The sequence below is a fragment of the Heterocephalus glaber genome, unplaced genomic scaffold (assembly GCF_053883595.1).
Source record: "Heterocephalus glaber isolate CG9 unplaced genomic scaffold, H.glaber_assembly_v1.0 deba00001452, whole genome shotgun sequence".
NCBI classification, from domain to species: Eukaryota; Metazoa; Chordata; class Mammalia; order Rodentia; family Bathyergidae; genus Heterocephalus; species Heterocephalus glaber.
The window spans coordinates 3,685,067-3,710,755 of record NW_028258302.1 but is presented as its reverse complement, the minus strand read 5'-3'; the positions used below and the strand labels follow the sequence as shown (position 1 = coordinate 3,710,755).

Below are 25,689 nucleotides of genomic sequence, written 5' to 3'. Positions count from 1 at the left end.
GCTTATTAAAAACAACTTCTTACAGTTCTGAAGGTAGGGAAGCCCAAGATTAAGGCTGTCACAGATTTGGTGTCTGGTAAAGTCTACTTCCTGGATTAGAGAGGCCATCCTGTCCTCTGGCTGTGTTCTCTTGTGGCAGAAGAAAGGGGCAAAGGAGCTCTCCTATCTAAAGAAGAGATTAATCCCAGTCCCAAGGGCTTCACCTTCATGACACAGTCACTTATTAAAGGCCTCACCTCCAAACATCATCACACTGGGAGTTATAATTAACATATGAATTTTAGGAGGATGCAAACATTCAGTCTATGGCAAGTAGTTTCCTTCTAGTCCAATTTTAAAGTTTTTAGTATGTAAATTAGAACAATAGTTGGCAAAGAGTAAACACTATAACCACTAGTTAAAGAAATAATGATATATTAGGAATGAGCACTCAAATTTGTTCAAGTTCTTTTGAGTACTACTAACACAACCCTATGGTTTTTCCTCTTGAATTGATGTTATGGGCTATAATATTTCCTGGTGTTAAAACCCCCTTATATGCCTAGGAAAACCTTGCTTGGTCATATGTATATTTTTAATGCTTTGATGTTCTATTTACTAATGTTTTATTTCAAATATTTGTACCTAGAACGGGGCATAGTGGTGCATGCTTATAATCCTAGCACTCAAGAGACTGTGGCAGGAGGATCACCATAAATTTGAAGCCAGTCTGGACTACATAGTGAGTTCAAGGCCAAACTGAACTATATAAAGAGACCTTGTCTGAAAAAAAAAAAATCAAATCTTCCAGGGCTGGGGATTTAGCTCAGTGGTTTCGCAGCCTGCTGCGCAAGCGCAAGGACTGGAGTTCGATCCCCGGTACCAAAAAAAAAAAATCAAATCTTCCAGAAAGAGTTAAAAGCATCATACCACAGTGATATATGCATACCCATGTTTATAGCACCACAATTTATAATAGCGAAATCTTGGGAAACAGCTCATATGCCCATCAATGGATGAATGGATAAAGAAAACATGGTTTTTATATATAATACAGTACTACTCTGCCATAAAGAAGGGTAAATTTGAGACATTTTTAGGTAAATGGATGCACCTTAAGAATATAATTTTAAGTGAAATAAATCAGACACACAAGTTTAAATATTGCATTATTTCTCTTGTGTCAGAAACCCGAAGAGTAAATAAGGACCAAGATGGAGAATAGATATTGGAAAGTAGGAAGAACATGTCAGATGGAAAGGGGAACAAGGGAGGAGGCAGAGGAAAGGAAGGAAGGGAAAGGGATTGAAAAAGAGAAAGAATGAAAGGAAAAATGGAAATAAAGCTTTTGTAAATGAAGAGAAGAAAGGTTGAAGGGAGGGGAGGGGAACGGAAAAAAATAAGAAATAAGGTACCTTATGTATGGGTATAAACTCCCTATGATGAATGTGATCATTATGTATGGCAAACATGTACTAATACAAAATTTTTTTTGGGTACCGGGAATTGAACTCAGGGCCTTGCCCTTGCAAGGCAGGCTCCGGAACCACTGAGCTAAATCCCCAGCCCTACAACATTTTAAAAAAATCAGTTATTTGTACCTGTAGAAATGAATTAATGTGATATTAAATTTCTATTTGTGTCATTAAAGGAATTATGGAGTAGTCATCTTTCTCGACAGTCTGAAACACTTTGCCTCTGTTCCCTTTGAACTGCTCCCAGCTGGTGAGGGTGGGTACCCAAAAACCAAGTCTCTCTACAATGACTCTGCTTTCCCCACAGGCACAGGTCACTGATCAAATGATCTTACCAAACTTTGGAATCTGAGTTGAGCAATAAGGACTGGGCGTTTTTAGAACTGAATCATAGTATGGGTAGGGGTTTAGAGGGCATCTCTGGGGGAACCTTGCTTTGAAGAGCCCAGAAATACACTGGTTCCTAACCTGTCACACAACAGGCTGATCAGTTCGTCCTTTGATTCCAACATTCTTTTGAATCCTTCTAATAATCACATTTTTTAAACTTAGAAGTTAATTCTGGTGAGCTAACTTACAGATAAAAGAGCCACAAACACAAAGCTATGTATTGAATATTTTCTTAGCCTAAACTTAAAATCACCTTTCCTTGAACATTTTAATAATTTTGCTTTTATGTTAAAACAAATTTTACTCACTTGAGATGTTATGTAACACGTGTGGCAGGACCCCAACTTGACTTATCCCTGCCACCCCCCCTCAGTATCGGGAACTGAACTCAGGACCTTGCACTTGCCAGACAGGTGCAGCTTTGCTGAGCTACATCCCCAGCCCCAACATTAGGTTTTTTGGTTTTGTTTTGGTTTTTTCTGTTTTTGTTTTTGTTTTGTTTTTTGTTCTTGTTATGGACTGAATGTTTATGTTTCTATCCCAAATTTATGTAGAAGTCCTAACCTGCAATGTGACGGTATTTGGAGACAGGACCTTTATGGGACCAATGAAGCTTAAATGAGGCCTATCTGATAGGATTAATGTTCTTATAAAAAGAGACACCAGAGAGCTCTCTTCTTCCACTCACCTTTTTTTTGAGGGACAGGTACTGGGGATCGAACTCAGGGTTGCCCTACCACTGATCTACAACCCCAGGGTCCACCCCCAACCCCTTTTAAAGACTGAGTCTTGCTAAATTGCCCAGGCAGAACTTGAACTGTTGATCCTCCTGCCTCAGCCTCCCCTGGTGTTGGGATTATAGGCACACCTCACCATGATCAGCTCTCTTCCTTAAAGCACACAGGAAGAGGTTATGTGGACATACAAGTCAAGCACAGCTGCCTAGAAAGCAAGAGAAGAGCTTCAGAATGCAGCCTACCTTGCTGGCATCTAGCTCTTGGACTTCCAGCCTCTAAAATCCCGAGAAAGTAAATTTCTATTGTTTAGGCAACCCAGTGTAGCCCAAGAAGAGTAACAGTTCCCTGAATAGTTCCTAATGACATTGATTTGACAATCCATATTATTCAAATGTTTTGAAAGGCTACTTTGATAATATAGTAAATTTAAATAAGTTATCAAGCTCATTTTGGGCTTCCTATTTTATTTCACTAATTTATGAGAATTTTTTGGCATAAGCTTCATCGTATTTTGATTAGTGCACCTCCATAGAACAAGATAATATCTGGTAGGGAAAATGTGCTTTTACTATCATTGGAAAATGTTTTTGGCCATTCTGGAATACTTACCATTCCAACTAAACTTTAGAATCATATGGGTTTTGTTTTGCAGTGCTGGGGATTGAACTCAGGTTCTTGGACATGCTGGGCAAGTGCACTACTATGTGCAACACCCTCAGCTCATCTAGCTTAATAAAAGGGAAAGTTGAGATTTTGATTGGGGTGCATTGAAATTTATACTAATTAGGGAAAGAGACATAATTAGAATGTTCTAATTCGTGAATGTTGTAAGTCACATAATCTCCATTTAAATTCACAATCTTGTATTTTTATTTATAATTTCTTATAATATTTACTGTTTATTCTTAGCTATGTTTTATTTTCCAACATTTTACTGTAAAAATATTCACTCAGAAAAATTGAAGGCATTTTATAGGTTGCTCACTGGTCATATATCATTACCTAATTTCCACTATTAACACTTTACTGTATTTACTTATATATTATGCTATAGGTTGAGTAGCAGATAGGAACATAGACTGTCTGGATTCACCACTTGTAAGCTATAGAATCTTGGGCAAGCTATTTAACTTCTCCAAGCCTCACTTTTTTTTATCTGTAAAGTGGGAATGATGATAGAACTTACTTGAAAAGGTAGTTATAATGGCTAAATCAGAAATGTAATGCATTTAGAACAAAGTTTTGTACTCTGTAAATACTATACACTAGTGTATTAGTAGCTTGGGCTGCTATAACAAAGTACCCAATTAACTAAGTAATTTATTATTATTTTTTTGGACAGGGTCTTGCTATATAGTACAGGCTAGCCTTGAACTCACCATGGGGCCCAGGCTGGCCTTGAACTCACAGTGATCCTCCTGCCTCAGCCTCCTGAATGCTGAGATTACAGGTGTGCACCATCACACCTGACCTAAGTAGTTTAAACAAAAGAAGGTTTATTATCTCACAATTCTGAAGACTAGATATCATAGATCAAGGTTCGGCATGGTTAGTTTCTAACTAAGGTCCCTTCCTGACTTGCAGACTGAAGGCTTTTCCCCAAATCCTCCCATGGCTTTTCCTCCTCAGTGCCTGGTCTGCATGGAAAGACAGAAGGGTAAGGGAGAGTTCTCTGGTGTTTCTTCTCATAAAGACACTGATCTTGTCAGTCAGAGGCCCATCCTTTGACTTTATTTAACCTCTATTCCATAAAGTCCTATCTCCAAATTCAGCCACACTGGGGGTTAGAGCTTCAATATAAATTTTGGTGGAACACATTGAGTTCATAGCAGTTAGCAACAACCATAGTTTTATTCTCTTTTCTACATTGTTATTTTCGTAAGCTATTAATGAAGAAAAGTTCAGTATTTAGAATGATGTGCTTCCATTTTGTTGAGGAGAGAAAACCCAGCAACAAAACAACATTACAGTATAATCTCTTTGTAGGAAATATATTAAAACACACAAAAATCCAGATATTGGCATAGAGAGAAAATTAGTTGTCAACAACTATTGTATCACCTTGGTTATAGTACTAAAGTCAGCGACAACAGTGACATCAAAATATCAACTAGATATTGACCAACCCCAAGAACCACTCATGAACTGCCTTAACCAGAATAAGGAGGTCTATGATTTTAGGGAAGACAATTAGGCCATCCATTTATTGACCTATTGTAGTTCTGACCATTATTTTCTTCTGGATGTAGGCAGCAAGAGCTCAGTCATACCTCTGGACTACATGCCTTCTCCTTCAGGTCCACTCCCTCTGACAATTATACCCACCAAACCTGGCCTCCCACAACAGAATACAGCCCATGTGATCTTTCTGGTCTGAGCCTGGGCCTCCCAGGGGAATCTCAGGAGATCCCTGTTTAGCTCTCACCCTCTCTAAGTCTATTTCCCAAGGCTCTCTCTCACCTGGTCATTGTGGTAGTGAGGTAGGAGACCAGGGCATGGCCAACAATGGCTGGGCAACTGGGCATGACCTGTCAGCCATGGAGAGTGGTCAAATGACTGCTGAGATGCATGTGCAGAGCAGCTTTGGAGCCCTGCGTGGGACGGCCAGATCTGATGTCAAAAGAAGATATAGAAGATGGCAGCCATTGACTTCATGGCACTGCCCTCTTGTTCTAATAGTAGGCTGTCCTGGGTGCCGGAAATATCTTCTCTTTCTTCTTCTTTTCCTCCCCATTTCTTTGATAAATGTTAAACTCTTAGGTTTATCAGTTGTCTTTGTCCAATTCTTTGAAAGGAACAAAAGCTGGGAACCACTGGACACCACACTCTCCATCAACAGTAGGGTAACACTTTAGTCCTGAAGCTAGTCTCGCCTCCTAGGAGTTGATCTCTTCTTCAATCAGATTGGTCTTTTGGTTGTCACTTCTGCTGCCCCGTGCTGTGGAAAACCCAAGAGCAGAACTGGATAGGATTTGATAGTTTGGCCACTCTCCTCCTCTCCCACCCAGGTCTTGTAGGGCACACAGTTCCTCGGTCCTCCTTTCTGCACACAGGGCTGGGTGGACCTAATTTTAAATTTTTTAATTCTTGGGATGACTCTCTGCCTTCAACACTAACAGTCCTTTCTTCCCCTGTTAGCAGGATGTCAGCTTTGTAAACCTGGTGTGCTTTGCCAACTGGAGAAAGGAGACAAACTATGGCCGATAGATTTCAGAAGGTCTATGTTGAGGTCAAAGCAAGGCAGTAAGGCCTTGTGATGTTGACTGGACAATTTCCTTCAAAACCTTCAGGCTCTGAATGGAAGGTGGGCACAAGAAAGCCCATTCCACTATCTATCACCTTCTTCCTCAGCATGCATCTTTTTGTTAGTCTTTCTGGAGTCAGAAGAAAGAGGTACCTTCCTTATCAGGGTTAATTTCATTTTTCTCTTGACCTGACTTTTTTGTTTTTCATCTTTCCCCAGTATTTTAACTCTTGTTCTGATTGTAGTTTCTTTCCTGTGTACACCTAACATACATACAACTCTCCTCATTAAAACCCATCCACTTCACTGGATTTTCTATCATTTTATCCTTTGTTTCATTTTCTCTCAGTAATTTCCATTTTTAGTTTCTTTCTAAATTTTAGTCCACGATCACAGCTTCTATTTTGATACACTTGTGTAATTTAATTTTTTGTGCTGGATAATTCATGGCTCTTTTAGAAATCACCTGAGAATTCCTTCTTACCAAATCTGATGGCTTTTACCAGTCTTCTTCAACACACAGTCTAAGAATGCTAATAATGACAGGCAAATATCATGCTGGCCTCTGTGAGTCCTATATTAACTTTATCTTACAAATGGAGAAAAGAAGGCTAATTAAGAAATTCAATCAGGGCAGTCAGTATTGGGGGGAATTAGTATTTTAAATCTAGTCATTCTGACTCCGCAGTCTATGTTCTTATAGCAGTATTCTATATAGCAGCATTAGTTTATACAGGCTTTGCCATGTTGGTATCCTTTCCTCCACCAACAGATTAAGAATCTCTCTCTCTCTCTCTCTCTCTCTCTCTCTCTCTGTCTGTCTCCCTCCCTCCCTTCCTCTTCCTTCTCCTCTCCTATTTTAATGCTTCTTATCAATAATTTCTGCCTTCCTTAGGAGAGGGTAAACTGCTATTACAAATGTACTCCAAAATTCTACAACAAATTTTGAGCCATAAATTACCTCACACAGAATATGAATTTGTTTCTTGATCATATACCAGCCTGGAGAAATTGTTTAGGTCAGTTGACAGTTCTTCTCTGTCTGGCAGTTCAAACACCAAGGATCCTTTGAAGTGTTTCATCATTTGTGTTTAGCCAGGATAGAACAAGAGCAGAAAGGAGCTCATTTGGGAAGTTTTTATGGGCCAACAAGAGTGATTCCCATTACTTTCATTCACTTAACAGGGAAGACCTTTGTTACTTTACGTAATCTAATGAAAAGGAAATTGAGCTGGGGATTTAGCTCAGTGGTTCCAGAGCCTGCCTCACAAGCACAGGGTCCCGATGTTCAATCCCTAGTACTAAAAAAAAGAAAAAGAAAAGGAAATTGGGAAATATTATCTAGTGGTATGGCCATAAATGAGGAAAACAAATTTTAGGTAACAGCTAGCTATCTCTGCCATAACTCTTAAATAGACTGTTTATTTTACACTGTTATTCTATTTCTGTAAAAACTTCCACAAAGACATTCACATGGTATTAATTGTCCCTTCCATACCTATACACATTGTGATAAAAATATATGATGAATGTGCAAATTTTAAAAATTATTACAATAAAAGGCACATTACTATTAATCTCCCTAAAAAATTCCCCCTCACTTCACACAGATTTATCCCATTGTTCTTGCCATTTTCTGAAGCAGTCTGGAAGTCCTTTCTTGTGAGTTGCTTTCAAAGTATGATAAAAATTACAGTGAATGCTACTTCTGAGTTTCATCCAGTGGAAAGGCAGGCTCATAATCTGGCACTCTGCAACTTTTGATTCTTCCCCAAATTCAAAATGACCCATGAAAGGTAAGTGTTTTGAATTGATTTAGGACATCGAGAAAGGCAATACAGTGTGAATAAAGACATTCATGTTCTTTCATTCTCTGAAAATCATGCAAGAATGTATCATGCTTTTGCTTAGTTTTTTCCTCTTTCCTCATGTCTTCTTCCTCTTTTTCCCCACACTAATAGGATTTTATTTAGCATTATTAAAAATCTGGATTTTAGTTTTTTGTTGTTGTTGTTGACGGGGATCGAACTCAGGACCTTGTGTTTGCAAAGCAGACAGCGGAACCACTGAGCTAAATCCCCGGCCCAAAAATCTAGATTTTAAACAGACTCTTGGACTGGTGGTTCACATCCATCAGCTTGTTCAACTTTAGCCCCAGTCTCCTCCCCAGTAGCTTTTCCAGAGCTACTACCTTCACCATGAAACTCCATGATTTTTTCCAATGCAAACTTGGCCTTCTTCAGCATTTTTACTTTTCTGACGAAGATCTCACGAAGAGGATAAGTAGACTGGCAAGTTTTTTTCTATGTCTTTCCCAATGCTGTCTGGAATCAGTTTATTGACCATGTCCTTAAAGTCATTTGTCTGCACCTCTCAGGTCCTGATTTTCATCACCTTCTTCCGGATTTGGCAGACCTGTTAGTGCTGAGCGTAAGAGGTCTTCTGTATCTTATTGTTACATTTTTTTTAGTAACACCAACACAGAACAAATGAAGGAAATAACCATCAGTAGTCTTGACATCAACATGAGCTTTGATCCACAGTCTGCCAATTTTTGACCATGGAATACTTTTTGTCACAGGTGAGAGCCATCCCCTGGACATCAAGCAGTTTTTGCCCTGAACATCTTCAGTAATTATCTAGAATTTTCTAAAGGCAACTTCACTGTTCTGCAAATCAGCAAGGCTCACTTCAAACATAGGACCTTTGAGCCTATCAGATGCAATTTTGGTTATGGTGACTAGGTTTTTCCAACATTTCTTATGTTGAACATAGCTGGTGCCTTCACATCTTACCAGTCTGTTTTAGAAAATAGATCAACCACTTTCTTCTTGGCTCCCTTTTTGCCACCTTTCATAAGGCGCTTGTTCTTGCCCACCGCCACGGTGTTGCTCAGAAAGCCAAAAAGGTAGTTTCTTCCTTGATATTACCTGTTAGATCCACTTCTATTCCTCATCTTATACATATGGTGGTAAGTCAAGTTCCCAACATTTTATTCCCAAATCACTATAATTTCTCTCTCTCTCTATTTATATATTATATATATATTTTGAGACAGGGTCTCACTGTACAGCCTAGACTGGCCTCAAACTCACAGCAGTCCTCTTGCCCAGCCTCCCAAGCACTGGAATTACAGACATGAGCCATTACACCTAGCTGTATAATTTCTTTTTCTGAATTATCTTGAATGTTACTACCAGATTTAACCACTTTAAATATCATATTTGTCTTTTTTTTTTCTTGAGACAGGGTCTCATTATATGATTCAGGCTGGCCTTGAACTCATGATGATCCTCCTGCCTCAGCCTTTCGAGAGCTAGGATTACAGGCATACACCACCACACCTGTCAGTCTTGTTCTTACCTTAAAAATTAAGAGATTCCATTGGCACTGCACCTTCCTTACAAGCACAAGGTCCTGAGTTCAATCCCAAATACCACACACACACACACACACACACACACACACACACACAAATTAAGAGATTCCTTATTCCTTGAAATAATCTAAACATTTCTGCTGGCTTTTTAAGCCGACTTCAAAATGTATCTTTCTGTCACTGAGGACTTTGTAGGAGCTATTACTAAAGTGTGATTAGAAATCCTAGAAAATAAGATTTTGCTGTGAACAGAAAGTCCTGGTGTTAGCACAAAAGGGTCCAAAATGGATGGTTAAGAATAGAAAGAGCATATATTAGGGAAACTATCATCCAAGAATATTGTTGCTGGCACACTATAGGGGGAATAGATAGTCTTTGTCCTTATAGATTTTACAGAATAGTTAGTATTTTGTCACAAATTAATTTTTTATCTTGAAGATGGGTCAAATCTAGGGAATATGCTTTTACTGAGTATACTCACACCTACCACCCAACAATTCTTTAGTAAATCCAATGAAATACTGGCAGGAGTATAGACGAATACATGTGTATTGACATAGATTGTGGGGTAACTTGTAATAGTGAAAAATTGGAGACAACCTAAATATTTTTCAGTAGAGAAATGCCAAGTTATGGGATGTCCATACAATAGAATGCAATGCAATTGTTAGAATGAGATGGCCTGTTGTAAAACAACAGGTAGCTCAGTGGTAGTATGTTTGCTTAGCATGTGTGAGGCCCAGGATTCAATCCCTAGCAGCACACACACACACACACACATGCACAAATTGTTTACTGTGATCCCTTATTTTGCTGACCATATACAGTATACATAAATGTATACATTCAAATATATATGTCTATATATATTAATTATTGGGTAATATAGATACATTCTAAAATCTTTAGAAAGTGAGGGGAGTTTCAAATAGGAAAGGCTGTCCTTTTTAGTAAATGCATTAACTAAATAGTATATTACATGTATTACTGGGAAGAGAACCTATTAATGTGGGGCATGTGAGAAAGCTTTCAGCCTGATCCAACCTTGGAGAACTTATGTTAGAGAGGAGCCTTTTGCATGCAAAGACTATCCAAAAGCACTTTTCCAGGTTAAACACCCCAGAAAACATGAAATTATTCATACTAGTATAAAACCCTGTATTTGTAACGTATGTGATAAAACCCTCAGCCATAGCACATACCTAACTCAACACCAGAGGACTCATACTGGCGAGAGATCTTATAAGTGTAAAGAATGTGGGAAAACCTTTAGCCAGAGAATATAACTTTCTTTTTTATTAAATTCTTTTATTGGCACATTTTAGGTATACAATTTGTTTACATTTATCATTGGGTGCTTGTACCTGAACATGATGTATCTTGGTTCTTATTTTTTCCCCCATTACCTGTGCACCCTTCACCCCCTCCACCCTTCCCTATTTACATAGATTTCGTTTCCATTTTTTTCTTTTCTCATAAATTTTCCTTTCCTTTCTTCCCTTTCCCCTTCCCCTCCTGCCACCCTTCCACCTTTGGACCATTTCCTATTTCAAATTATCAGTTATTCATTTTAATCATTTTAATCCTTATTTACACTTTCAGTTTCTCACACTAGAGAAACTATTTGGCATTTACACATGTGTGTCCTATTTATTTCACTTAAGAGTATGGCATCAATATACATCCATTTAGCTATAAATGACTCTAGTTTCTCATTCTTTGTGGCTGAGTAGCACTCCATTTTATTAAAAAAACCACATCTTCTTTATCCAGTTTCCAGTTGATGGGCACTTGGGCTGTTTCCAAGCTTTAGCTATTACAAACTGTGCTGCTATAAAGATGGGTACACATATATCACTGTGGTATGATTATTTTAATTCTTTTAGGAAGATACCCAGCAGGGGAATAGCTGGGTCAAATGGGACCTCTAGCCTTAGTTCTTTGAGGTATCTCCATACTGATTTCCACAGTGGTTGCAACCAGTCTGCACTCCCACCAATAATGGAGAAGGGTTCCTTTCTCCCCACACCCCCGCCAGCATTTGTTATTGGTTGATTTTTAATATGGCAAAATTAATAGTTGGCAATGTATCAAGCCATTAAAAAATTATTTGTTCTTGAAATCTAAGTCAGAGATCCAGTGCTTTAGAGGATTTTATTTTAACAGTTTCTCTGATGTTGACTTACTTCATATTATCACCACTGAAGGTATTTCTTAAATGTGTCCTTCATTTCTTTTTTTTTTTTCCCCCTCGGTGTTGGGGATTGAACCCAGGATCTTACGCTTGCAAGGCAAGCGTGGTGCCACTGAGCTAAATCCCCGGCTCTCTTTTGGTGTCTAATAAATGATGAACTATTGTTGAAGGCTTTTTCACTCTCATTACAACAATAAGATTTTTCTCTAGTATGAATTCTGTCGTGTTTAGCAAAGGATGAGTCATGCCTGAAAGCTTTCCCACAAGGGCTGCATTCATAATGTTTCTCTACAGTGTGGACTCTCTGATGGATAGAAAGCTATATTCTCTGAACTACCAACAGAGCTAAGAGACAACCGACAATGTGTGAAAATTTTTTTAGCAGCTGTACCTCAGACAAAGGTCTACTATCTAGAATATATAAAGAATTGAAAAAAATCAGACCCCTCAAATTCAAAGACCCAATTCAAAAATGGGCATCTAAAATGAACAGACATTTCTCAGACAAAGAAGTAAAAGCAGCAAATAAATATGGGATTATTATTATTGGGATTGTTTCCGAAAATAAAAGGTATTTTAGTGTTTGGAAATGTAGAAAGTATGTGATAATAAAGAACAGACATTTATATTGAATTAAATATATTTTATGAAAATTTCCCAAACTTGTATATACTTTTGATGTTTTGCTATGGACCAGTGAAAATTTCATGGCCGATCAGTAATCTGTGGATTGACATTTGAGAATCACTGTTTTTACCATCCCTTTAATGAATCAATAAAATATAGTGCAGACTTTTACTTTGGTTCTTTATATGGCTAACAGAGGTGTAATTAAAATGTTAGTTGGCTTATTTTTAGAAGAGATAATGTTAAAGGGAATCTTCTAGAATTAATAGATAATCTACTGTACATGAAATAGTTATTTGTATTTTTTGGCTTCCCATAGAGCAAGAATTGGCACCTTTGTCTGTATAAGGCCAGATGACAAATATGTTAGATGTTATTGGGTGTGTATGGTCTCTGTTGCAGCTATTTCACTCTATCATTTTGTGTAAAAACAGCCAGAAACTGTAGAAGCCAGGGTTCTGGTGCCAAACCTATGACACGCATGTTGACAAAAGCTGTTAATGTATGAATTGCTCTTTCTAAACTAAAACCTCAGTATTCAGGTTTAATTGTAGTGTTGGCTTTTTGTAATAAATAAGTAGGTTTTCACCTCTAAAAGATTCACCATCACTGAGCTAGGGTATCTAAACCCTGGCTGCTGTTTAGAACTAAATAATGTTCAGCCGTGTAACAGTAGCTGTCCTGTGCATTGTGTGATGTCTAACAGAATCCCTGACCTCTTGTCATAAGATGCTAGGAGCTGCTGCCCTCTAATCATAAGAACAAAAAAACATTTTGTTGGGAGGGCAAAATTTGTCCCTGGTTGACAGCTACTGATACAAATGAATGGGGATAATAGTATTTCAATAAACTTTGTTTAAAAAAACAGGTGTTGTATTACATTTTGCCTAGGGGCTGTAGCATTTGACCTCATATAGAATATGTAAAGCAATTAGTAATTGTAACAATTTGACATTTAATGTCAAAGTATTATGTCTTATTTTCTTCACAATTCCTTTAGTATTATGTTCCAGTACTTTTTTTTTTTTTTGAGACAAGGTCTCTCTGTGCAGTTCAGACTGGCTTGAACTATGTAGCCCAGGCTGGCCCTGAACTTGTGGCAATCCTCCTGCCTTAAACTTCCAAGTGGTGGGATTATAGATGTGTACCACCATACCTGGGTTTTTCTTTTTCTTTTTCTTTTTTTCCCCTTTTTTGTATGCTCCAGTAGTTTTTTAAAAATCTTTTTTTTGCTCTTTTGGCAGTGTAGGAATTGTTTTGAATAATTATGTAGGCCAGTTTATAATGATGCTTTTTTGTTTATCCATAAACACTTTGGTATGTACCTCTAAAAGGTGAGCCCTCTGTAAAATATAAACACAGTGCTATTATTACACTTTTAAAATTTGACCATAGTTCCTTAATATATTCTGATATCTTTTAAAAAAATAGATATATTAAGATTGGTGCCTGCCACTTTAAATTTTTTAACTTTCCCTTTACCAAATATACAGGATTGATCTGAAAACATGCATTCTGTTTAGTGAAGGTGCCTTTAAGATAGCCCCTGGGAGAACTACACCAAAGAACCTCCAAAGGAAGGGTGACTGCAAAATTGAGGCAGAAAAATATGGGAGAGGAAGCGGAGTGACTCCTAAGACTTCACTATAGTTAAAGGAACTACAATAACTACTACAAACATAATTTCCAAACATAATTGGAAAGCAAGTTCAACTTTTTTTTTTTGCATACTTGGAATTGAACCTAGGGAGCCCCGGGCTATATTCCTACCCCTTTTTAAAATTATTATTATTATTATTATTATTTTTTTTTTTTTTGGTACCGAGGATCAAACTTGGGACCTTGGGCTTGTGAGGCAGGCAATGGAACCACTGAGCTAAATCCCCAGCCCCTTTTATTATTTTATTTTAAAACAGGTCTTACGAATTTTCCACGGCTGGCTTCAAATTTCTATCCTTCTGCTTCACCCTCCTGAGTAGCTGGGATTACAGGTGTGTACCACCACCAAATATAACTTCTGTCGTATGTGGAGACATATCTATCTAAACAGTTAAAGTCCATGAGCATTGTCAATGTGAACTATCCAATGTAAGGCTATTAATTCAGAATATACGCAAGTACCTCTAGATTTTTTTCTGTTGCTACAGTTACTTTTTTTTTTTTTAAGAAAATTGTTCCCTTTCCCCATAAGTCCTTGTATAGCTTTAGTGGACAAAAGGAGAGTAATATATACTGGTACTTAAATTTGTACTATCATGCTTCTATGGTTTCAGATTTCCCCAAAATTTGGATGTTTCTCATTGCTTCTTTTGATGAAAGGCATGGCTATCGCTTTTATCTATCGAAGGTCCCTACCTCAGTGATCTCATGTGGACTTATGACTTAAAATACTATCTTGATTTAACAAACTGCTCTACTCACTTCTCTACCTCTCTTCTGAACTCCAGCCTTGTTTCTACTTGTGGACCACTGAACTATCTGTTCTAGATACCTTCATTCTTACCTTCTCATTTTTGTTCAGATATTGGCTTTTCACTGAAGCCTATCCCGACCATGCTTTTTGATAGTCACCTATTGGGCCAGGGATGTATCTCAGCGACACAGCACCTGGCTGGCAAACACGAGGCCCTGAGTTCAGTTCCTGGTACAAAAAAAAAAATCCAGCCTGTCCTTCAACTTCCCTCCCAACTTCACATTACAAAACCCCCTTAATTGGCTATACTTTTTCCATGTCACTTTCCAGCATAGTAGACATATTTGTTAATAAGGTGTCACAAGTGCCTAGAACAGTGCTGGCACAAGTAGGGACTAAAATATTTCTTGAGTTGTTTTGGTTTGAACTGAATTAGACTATATATCTGTGATGACAGTAAACATAATCCCTCTCACTTTGTTACCTAAATTTTACAGGTGAAGAAATATTATATTGTTTTCTTTGCAAGTGAGCTAAGAGTTACAGTCCTCTAATAATTGAGAATTATAATACTTTATGACAGAAGAGTATTTTAAGTTAATTTCATAAAAATTCACTTAAATAATTTAGCCAAAGAATGTGAAAATATTTTTTCCAGCTGCGTCTTCGACAGAGGACTAATATCTAGATTATATTAGGAACTCAAAAAAATTAGACCCCCACAATAAAAGACTCAAATAAAAAAAATGGGCAATTGAAATGAATCAGCACTTCTCAGAAGTTCAAATAGCCAATAAGCACATGAAAAAATGTTCAGCATCTTTGATCATTAGGGACAATGTAAATCAAAGAGCACTGAAATTCCACCTTACACCAGAACTCAAAAAACTAATACTGACAAGGTTGTGGAGGAAAAGGAACCCTTCTACATTGTTGGAGGGAATGCAAACTAGTATGGAAATGCCAACTAGTATGAAAATGCCAGGCATGGTGAGTCCCAGCACTCAGGAGGCTGAGGCAGGAGGACTGGCATGAGTTATGTTGCCTGGGCTGCATAATGAGTTTAAGGCAAGCCTGAACTACATAGGGAGACCTTTTCACAAACAAACAAACAAACAAACAACAACAGAAACCTAGTATGTAAATGATTTCCACTATGGAAATCACCATGGAGATTTCTCAAAAAACTAAAAATAGAAATTCCACCCAACTCAGCTGTATCTCTTCTGGATATCTTTTCAAAAGAATTAAAGACATCGTATTACAGTGACACATGCATATTCATGTTTGTAGCAACACAACTCATAATAGCTAAATTGTGGAAGTAGTGTATATGCCCATTAAGAGATGAATGAATAAAGAAAATGGTCAATCAGCTATCATGAACAATATATTTGAGTAGTTTGTAGGAAAATGGATGCATTTGGATTTCAAGATGCTAAATGAAATAAATCAGACATAGGAAGTTAAATGTTGCATGGTTTCTCGTATATGAGAAACCCAAACTATACAGAGCAAAATAAAAGATGATAGGAAACAAGGAGGCAGATTTTGTGGAGATGGGAAGGTGCCATGGGGATGGAAGAGATAGGAGGGAGAGGAGGGGAAGAGGAAGTAAAAAAGAAATTAAGATGTGATATGTATATATACCAATTCCCCCAAGATGTATGCAGTTATTATGTATTGCAAGCATATACTAATAAAAAAACACTTTAGCAAAACTTACAGAATAGTCAATCAGGAAGCGAGGCCCCTGAGAAGACCTTGCAGACCCTGGGCTTCATGGAGGACAGAGGTTTGAAAACACAGATTTATAGAAATTCTGCAGTTATATCCCTAGGTCCACAACAGGCTGGTACTCATACACTCCTCCCCCTCATCCTTTTCTTCAACCCATTACCCTTCCCTCGTCACAAAGGAGACTAACATTTTATTCTTTGAAGAAGAAGCAGTGTTGCTCTGAAGTTGAGACACCAAATACAGTAGAGATTAGGGATAAGAATTAGGGCTGAAGTGAGAATTATTTGTAAAGCTGTATGCTAAGCTATGGGACACTCTGACCCCTTCCTGCTGAAAGATTGGCTTCCATTCCTTCAGCAGTCTCCAACCAAACCCCAACAGGAGACTGGAGGAGTCTTCTCTGAAGAAACTGGATAGCCTCAAAGAAAGGATATTGATATTTGTGGATATTTCCAGGAAAATGAAGGTCAGTACCACAAATGCCTGTCCATAAAAGGAAGAGACTTCGATCTCCAGAAAGACAAGATAAAAAAAAGAAATAGACCCACTCACACATGACACTTTCAGAATCAAGGGACATGAATCTCTAGGTTGAAAGGTCCTCTAAGTGCTCAGCACAGTAAATACTAATAACTAACATTTATCATATCCTTACAATGGCCCAGGAACTGTTCTAAGTCCTATGTATAACCTGATTTAATTCTCAGAGTAATTCTATAAAGTGGGCACTATTATTTTTTCCCATTTTTTGCAGACGAATGTATAGAGACACTCAGAAGTTAAGCAAGTGAGGACAGTCAGATAGAAACTGGTGGAGCTGTCAGTGAATGCAGGCAAGTTGCTTCCCCCAAAGAGCACACATCGAGCAACAAAATTATGAAAAATTAAATCTACTGAGGAAAAGAGAATGTCTTAATGGCTTCTGGAGCAAGACGATGGGACATTGACCTATAGGCCATCAGGAAAGCTCTAGGCTTCTCATAGCAAAAATCAATCAAGGTATTCAGGTTTTATAGAAAAATGACTTTCACCCCAAGGTTCTGTGCCCAGCCAACTATGATCAAGTGTGAGGGCAAAATAAAGATATTTTTTAGAAAAACCAGGTGTCAAGTTTTCCTCCAAGCATCTTTTATTAAGAAGCTACAGGGAGCCCCAGGGATTTAGCTTACTGGGACCATGCCTGCCTCATAAGTGCAAGGTCCTAAGTTCAATTTCCAGTACCAAAGAAGAAGAAGAAGAAGAAGAAGAAGAAGAAGAAGAAGAAGAAGAAGAAGAAGAAGAAGAAGAAGACGAAGAAGAAGAAGAAGCAGAAGCAGCAACTACAGGGAGATTTGCTCCCCCAAACTAAGAGTTAGTTCGAAGGATCATGAGAACAGGTGCTTCCAAAGCCGGGCGTGGTGGTGGACATCTGTGGTCCCAGCACATAGGAAACTGAGGCAGGAGGATTGCCATGAGTTCAAGGTCAGCTTGAACTACACAGTGAAACCCTCTCTCACACAAACAAACAAATAAACAAACAAACACAAATGCCTCCAACCAAAAAGCCAGATGAGATTCAATTTCCTTATTAAGTGATTAAATTAATAGCTAGTGTCTGGGATTCATCTATAAATAATTTCCTCAAATATACATTAATTTTCATCCCATTTAACTATGCATGTAATTTCACTTTTACATTTAAAAATATTTAATTCATTCTATATACAACTTATTTTTGTGGCTCTTTGAATGTTATCACAACTGACAAGCTTATTTTCTGTATTTTTAGTTTGTGTTTTTACATTCAATGCAATTAATTATCTGAACACTTTTGCTTTCCAAGTTTCTATCAATTACCCAAATGCTCCTTCTTGTACATCATCCCTTCTCATCTGATTGTATATACAAACATACTCTGTAGAGCTATATACTGACCTTATTTAGAGCTACACTATTCTTATGAAATAGCTACTTTCATTTAGTAAATGTGGACACTGAATTATAATGCATTACAAAGACAATTTCCCACTATCCTTTGTACAGGGATAACATATTGGATTATTTTTGTTATTTTAAGTCCTCTTGTCTGTGTGTGTTTTAAACAATTATGGTTCTGTTCTAGATGTCTTTGGAATTGGAATTGTTTTTTATTCTGTTAAACTGTGTTCAGATCTTGATTAAGCATTCACAGCATAATGGTAAGAGTTGAGTGTAGGAATCGCAAAAAACCAACTAGTCACACTCCAGCTTTATCACCCTCTTGCTTTGTGGTGCTAGTCAAATTACTTATTTTTTCATAGTCTTATTTTTCCATCTATAAAGAGGCATTAATAACAGGCTTGCTATGCCAAGCATATATATAGCCACTCAAAAATAATAATTACTGTGTTTTATTTTGTGGGTTTTAAAAACTTGTTATAAAAAGTAAATATCCATTAATGAAAGCACAGAGATGTATAAAGAAAACACAGGTGTAGAAGTCAGATATTATCAATGTTAACATTTTGATGTAAAGGGAGGGGCTGTAGCTAAGTGGTAGAATGCCTGCCTAGCATGTGTGAGACCCTGTGTTTGATCCACAGCACCGTGCACACGTAAATAAGTATATACCACTTTATTAAATTAAGATACTCATACAGAAAAATATATAGGCAAACACCTTAATCTTCAAAATGAAACATACCGTGTAATCATCTCAAAAATTTAAAAAATTATTATATCAATTCATTGGCCTCCTCCCTGGGTCTCCTTCCCATTATTATCTTCCAAAGAGTGGCTTCTAACATTGTAATCAATTTTATTTGTTTGTTGTTCTTTATGTAAATGCTATCCCATGGTGTGTATTCTTTTCTGTCTGGCCTCTTTTGCTTAGCACTGTTTGTAAACTTCATCAATATCATGTGTAGCTGTGATTTGTTTATTGTTGTTGCTGTATGTACTTCACTGTGTGAATATGCCAACGTTTATTTACCCATTTCACAGTTGACTGGCATAGAACGCTGCTATGAATATTCTAGTACATGTCATTTGGAGGGCATATGTATGCATTTCTGTTGGGTATATATGTAAGGGTGGGATTGCTGAATTCTAATGTTTAGCTTTTGTAAATACTCCAAATACATTTCCAAAATCATTGTGCCAATGCATCCTCTCACCAGAAGTATCTGAAAAATCTGGTTCTTAATTTTAATTCAGGTTAATTTATCAAGTTTTCCCTCATTTAAGTCTTTCTATCCCACATAATAAATCCATTCTTACTTCAAGGTCATAAAAACATTTTCTTACTCTCTTCTTAATAGGTTTGTTGCTTTATCTGCAATATTTAGACCCATAATCCATTTGGATTTGTTTTTGTACATACTCTAAGGCAGGGGTCAATATGATTATCCAGCAGTCCCAGAACCAATTTATTAAAGAGAATCTCCTTTCTTTGCTCTTTTCATAAGGCCTTCATATTCAGTAATATGAGTCTTCCAGCTAAAACCATATAATTTTACTTATCAATATTTAATGTCAGCTGGGTTATAGCTCAGAGATGGAGCATGTGCTGAACATATGCTTAACATACAAGAGGGCTTGAGTTCAATCCCAGGATCAAAATAATAACGATGATGATGATGATGATGATGTTAATGAATATCTCTACCCTACTCCAAGATAATACTTAAAATACTTTAACTCCATTCACCTTTTTCCTGATATGTATGCTATTGTTGTTAAGTATTTTAATTCTATTTTTTAAAACCTCAAATTATTAAAAGTTTTTAGTCTATATCTTTAATGCTCATTTATAGTTAGTTATATAATTTTTGCTTTTTTGTTCTTTCCTTTTTGCATTTTTATATTTTTGTCTTGGAAGCATCTTCTTTCTGCCTGGAGTTCAACATTGAAAATTTCCTTTAATGTAGTCTGCTAAGGACCAACTGTTTTTGTTTGAAAACGTACTTACTTTGCTTCTATTCTTGAAGCATTTTTAAAAACTGTGCATTGAATACAGGTTGTCAGTTATTTCCTCACAATACTTTGAAGATTGCATCACACTGTCTTCCAACCTCCATTGTCGCTAATAATCTTAGGTGAAATAGTGTCACTTGTATTAACAGTTGTTTTGCCACTGTATTAGTTACAGATTGATGCATAACAACCCCAATTATTTTTTAGTAGTTTAAAAAATAAACTTTTGGGCCGAGGATTTAGCTCAGTGGTTCCGGCGCCTGCCTCGAAAGTGCAAGGTCCTGAGTTTGATCCCCAGTACCGAAAAAAAAAAAAAAATTTGGCGGGGGGGGGGGGGGATACACTGGGCGGGTCCCTGGGGTCACGTGGTGCGCAGCACGCAGAGTCCTTTGGTCGATTGGTCCTGGAGCGGCGCAGCAGGAGCGGTCCGTGAGGAGAATAAAGGCAGCCCCGTTGATGACTGAAAATGACAAAGCATCCACCTAACAGAAGCCCAGGACCCTTTAAAAAACTGGTATCCAGCTCACATAGAAGACGTTGACTAGGAAAAAGGAAAAGTACTCATCCATTTCAAGTACTGGAACTATCGTTATGAGGAATGGTTTTGCTGGGACAGTCCTTATTTACGCCCTCTAGAGAAAATACAGCTGAGGAAAGAGGGTTTACATGAAGAGGATGGATCTTCTGAATTTCAGATAAACAAGCAGGTCCTTGCTTACTGGTCTGATTGTCGTTTTTACCCAGCCAAAGTCACTGCTAACAAGGATGGTACTTACACTGTGACATTTTGTGATGGAGTAGTTCAGACTGTCAAACATATTCATGTCAAAGCTTTTTCCGATCAGGCCTAAAGAAACATCACAAAAGTCTTTCAACATCTCCTGATAAACGAGAGAAGTTTAAAGAGCAGAGAAAAGCCACAGTCAATGTGAAGAAAGACAAAGAGGATATAAAGCCTTAAGGACAGAAAAGCCACCCAAGCAGCCTGACAAAGAAGGAAAGTTAATTTGTTCTGAGAAAGGAAAGGTGTCCGAGAAAAACCTTCCCAAGAACGAGAAGGAAGATAAAGAGAACATTTCAGACAAAGACAGGGAGTACTCTGGAGACACCCAAGTGGACAAGAAACCTGAAAACGACATTGTGAAGAGTCCGCAAGAGAACTTGAGGGAGCCAAAAAGAAACGAGGCAGACTGCCTTCCATAGCTCCTACTGCTGTGGATTCAAACTCTCAAACTTTACAACCAATAGCATTGGAACTGAGAAGATGGAAAATATCAAAAGGAAGTGATGTCACATTAAAATGTCCTTGACTTGACAAATATTCATCCCAGGAGAAATAAAAAAAAAAACTGCTCTGAAAAAGACTTATCCAGGAGACGGTCTTCCAGGGTATCCACTAATGGGGCCCATGAGGTCCTAGATCCTGATTTGGTTGTACCAGATTTGGTTGATACAGTTGCTGCAAATCCCCTGCAAGATACATCAGCTACTACCAAGGAATCTGAAGAAGGTCAGTTGAAATCTCCTTTGGAAGCTGGCCAAGTCTCATCTGCGCTAACTTGCCACTCCTTGGGAGATGGATTAGGGGCTGCAGGCTTGGAGTTGAACTGCAAGTCAATGGGAGAAAACACTATGAAAACATAACCGACATGTCCTCTTGCTGAATTAAGAGATTTCAGTTGTAGAAGTACCAAATACTTTTAAGAAAACGGATGATTTTGTGACATCTAATGCACCAGCTGTGGACCTGGACCACAAATTTAGATGCAAGGTTTTGGACTGTTTAAAATTTATTCGCAAAGCTAAACTGCTGCACTATCACGTGAAATATTTCCATGGGATAGAGAAGTCACCAGAGCCAGAGGAGAGCCCAGGGAAGAGGCATGTCTAAATGAGGGGCTCTTCAGGTTCTGACAAGGCTGCCCAGGAGAACTTGATTAGGAAGCGAGTCGCTGCAAGTTCTCCAACTGCAAAAGACAAGGAAAAGAATAAAGAGAAAAAATGCAAAGAGTTTGTGAGAGTGAAGCCAAAGAATAAGAAGAAAAAGAAAAAGAAAACCAATCCTGAATGCCCCTGCAGTGAGGAGATCAGTGACACTTTCCAGGAACCATCTCCACCCAAGGCATTTGGTGTGACGAGGTGTGGGTCCTCACACAAGTGTGTAGTCCATATGAGCCCACAGCTCCATGGCACAGAATCCGGCAACCACAAAAGGAAATTGAAAGCATCCAAGGAGGATAATTTGAGTGAGTCCTCTTCTGTGGAGCGATGAGGAGTGTGGTCAAGATGTCGATGTGACTGCTAACACAGATGAGGAACTTGATGGGGATGACCGCTATGATATGAGGTGGTCCCTTGCATCTGTGAAGTCCAGGAGGAAAATGATTTCATGATTCAGTGTGAAGAGTGCCAGTGCTGGCAGCATAGGGTCTTCACGGGATTACTGGAAGAAAATGTACCTGAGAAATACACCTGTTATGTTTGCCAAGACCCTCCAGGTCAAAGGCCAGGCTTTAAGTACTGGTATGACAAGGAGTGATTGAGCAGAGGACTTATGCATGGCTTGGCATTTTTGGAAGAGAACTACTCCCATCAGAATGCCAAGAAGGTTGTGGCCACCCACCAGCTTCTTGGGAATGTGCAGAGAGTGATCGAGGCTCTGCACGGCCTCAAGCTCAAAGTGAGCCTCTTGCAAAGCAGGGAGCATCCTGATCCAAAACTATAGTGCCAGCTTTGGAAACAGTACTCAGGGGAAGGGGGAGTTCATTCCAGACACATCCATGTGATGGACACCAGGAGCAAGGAAGAAGCCCCCAGCTATATAACTTTGAACGGGGTGGTGGAGAAGCCCCTACCCCTGCCCCAGTCTGTGGAAGAGTCCTATATCACCAATGAGTACTGCTACCAGAAGCCCTGTGCCTATTACCCTGATGTGGAACAGAAGTTGGTGGTGGAGATGCGTAGCTCTGCCCTTGATGATGCAGTCAACTCACTCCATGAGAATGGTGATGATTCCTTCTCCCCTGGCCTGGGCTGGCCTCCGGACCAAGACAGGAGCAGAGGGAACAGCGACCCCAGACTCAGTCCCCCAAAAGTGAAGGACTATGTCTCCAAAAGTCCTACCAGAAGAAGCTCCTGCTCAGAAGCTGCTGGACAGAGGTGGAGAGAGGTTGGTGAGCTCCCAGCATCAGTGGCAGTTTAACCTGGTGACACATGTGGAATCTTTTCAGGATGAAGTCACGCACAGGATGGACCCCATCGAGAAAGAACTGGATGTGCTGGAGAGCTGGCTGAACTACACTGGGGAGCTGGAGCCCCCGGAGCCACTGGCCAGGCTTCCACAGCCCAAGCATTGCATTAGGCAGTTGCTGATGACCTGGGCAAGGTGCAGCAGATTGCTCTCTGCTGCTCCACGTGAAACTCGTCACTCAAGACTAATGGGGGCACAATCCTAGGGTACCTGCAGGAAGAGCTTCGCATATTTGAATAAACCTAGCATGCTGAATGCACGTGATACTGACTGACTTCAGGGATCTGGCCAGGAGTGTGATGAACATTGGACAGAGGCCATTTTGGCTGCTGGAGGGCAGGGTACTCTCATCTGGAAGCCTCCCGAGAAGGTAGCAAGTAGACACTCGGGATTCCCTTCTGTGCGCATCACTGAATGAAGAGACTCTTTTTGCACAAACTTCACTTGAAATTGTGCCACTGGTGATGACAAATGGAATGAGAGCCAAAAAAGTTTAGTTGGAAACAGTTGTAAATCAGTCATTGTTTTATTTAATTGACTTTGCGTCAGGTTGGGGACATATGCCAACCTTTCTTGTTTTGCCTGGCATGGAGTTTATTTTTTTTATTTTTTGGTACCAGGGATCGAACTCGGGACCTTGTACTTGTGAGGCAGGTGCCGGAACCACTGAGCTAAATCCCCGGCCCGTGGCATGGAGTTTAGACAGCAGGCACCATTTTCATTTTCCAGCTTCATGGGAATGTTGGGACTTGACCGTGCTGTGGATGTTGGGGAGGAGCAGAGGCCTCAACTATCTTGCCTTCTCCTTAGGACTCTTCACTTTTCTCACCACATCTCTTGCATGACTTCATGGTACCAGGGATGAGTTTTGTATGCTTTTCACCCCAGAGTTGACTGGGTTGTGGCTTTTGTCACAGAGACTGTACCAGCCAGTGGAGGAACTAGAACCTTACTGTAATAAGCATCTAGGAGGAATTCCAAATGAAAGCAGGCAGGGTCTGGAACCAAAAGGACAGCATTTTCTACCCACTTCTTCCAGCCACTTCTTTTTTTTTTTTTGGTACCGGAGATCGAACTTGGGACTTTGCGCTTGTGAGGCAGGCGGTGGAACCACTGAGCTAAATCCCTAGCCCCTCTACCCACTACTTAATTTTGACAGCTTCCCAGTTCTATTTAAAGTCTGAAAAACATGTTTCCCAAAACTTTGAACTCATTCACTGTAAAGATTTATTGCAAAGAATGTGGTTTGGGGAATTACCTTATTTTATATTGTCAAACTTCAGATTCTTTGTGTGCCACTTTTCTCTTTCCCTGAAGGATCTGTCCACTAGCTGCCATTTTCAGAATTGTTAATATAACACTTTGAAGTTCCTATTTGTATTGCTTTGTGAGATCAAGATAACTATGTTGCTTAAGGTCCAGGAACAACCTATTTATACCTTTTGAGACATTTGAGTTACTTTTTGCAGGTTATGGTTCCACGTATAATTGCTACATTTTGTTTTTCCATACTATACAAATTTAAAGAAAATGCCCCATGCTTTGAAGAGTGACCATTTCATGTTTTCTTACCACTAAAGGCAAACGTCAAAGCATAGTTGTCTATTAACACAAGTTAATTATGGGTTTATGAATCTGTAATGTTATATGGTGCAAATATTTATTATGTAAACGTGAAGTAGCCAATATTTCAATAGCAATGACAGTATCTCGAGAAACCTTTAAAATGGTTAGGCTTTAAAGGCACAGGTCATTGTGGTCATGAATTCAGGCCTCTGTACCAATATGTTTCAGGGAATGCTGTTGAGAGATTTGTTTGCCATTTGATATAAAATGAATTATAGGACAAGCTGACCTGTATAGCTTATCCATGAGCAGGAATACATGCAGCTGTAACATTTAATAATGAAACTGACCCAATTCTTCTACAAGAGGCTGTTTGCCATTGCTAACACTGGTGTTTCTGGTATAAGAAGAAATACTCAAGGATTATGTATGGCATCTATCTGTGTTCTAGACAATTTATCGGACAGCTGAATCATAAGAATTGTGTGATGCTTTTCTGAAAAGGGAAGAAAGAGGATGATTTTCTATAGCCACAACTGTGAGGTATGATGACTGTTGAATTATTGTTTTCTTTCCTGAAATTACATTTGAGTATCACATCTGGGGGAAGCTGTAACTTTTAAGGTAGTCAATTTCATGTCTTGTTCAAAGAGGAAAGCAGAAACCAAATTACTCTAATTTTGCCAAGTGGTTCTTACTGGGTTTATCATTTAAGTTTTGCAAAGGAAATAATCCTTTTTGACTCATTGCGACTTTTGATCT

General features: G+C 38.7%; 1 pseudogene; it reads left to right on the top strand.

Moving 5' to 3' along the window:
- Positions 1 to 5,076: 5,076 nt before the first annotated feature.
- LOC101717547 (PHD finger protein 20 pseudogene) lies at positions 5,077 to 23,858 on the top strand (annotated as a pseudogene).
- Positions 23,859 to 25,689: the final 1,831 nt, after the last annotated feature.